Source organism: Etheostoma spectabile, chromosome 11 (assembly GCF_008692095.1).
Source record: "Etheostoma spectabile isolate EspeVRDwgs_2016 chromosome 11, UIUC_Espe_1.0, whole genome shotgun sequence".
Classification (NCBI taxonomy): Eukaryota; Metazoa; Chordata; class Actinopteri; order Perciformes; family Percidae; genus Etheostoma; species Etheostoma spectabile.
In genome coordinates, this window is record NC_045743.1 from 23514335 (window position 1) to 23514745 (window position 411).

A 411-nucleotide genomic window follows, 5' to 3' on the forward strand; every position below is an offset into this window, starting at 1 on the left:
CAATCAATCAAGCTGCCTCCACGAGGATCCACAGACACAGGCAGCGCACTACGATTTGCACTTTGCCCGTGTCTGGTAACTGCTACTAACCAATTAAAAAGTTTATGAACATTTGTGCAAACAGGTATACCACTGCTTTTCAGGTTGTCGTGGCCGAGTGGTTAAGGCGATCGACTAGAAATGCATTGGTGTCTCCTTGCGCATGTTTGAATCCCACTGACAGCGAGAGGCATTCTTTAAGAATGGTAGCAAACCAGTGACACATCCAGTATACCAAATTGCAAATGTACCTTTTACGAACAATATTTTGTTATTTCATAGGTACTGTAAGCCACCAATGTATTTCTTAGCATTTTGCCCGGTTTGACTTCCAGCCACCGCAGTTGCATTTACAGGTTTTGAAGCCATATA

At 43.3% G+C, this 411-nt stretch overlaps 1 long non-coding RNA gene across 1 annotated transcript in view; it reads left to right on the forward strand.

Annotated features, from left to right (window-relative positions):
- LOC116698224 (uncharacterized) overlaps positions 1 to 411 on the forward strand; it is a 6946-nt gene that overhangs the window by 1393 nt on the left and 5142 nt on the right. The window lies entirely within an intron of this gene.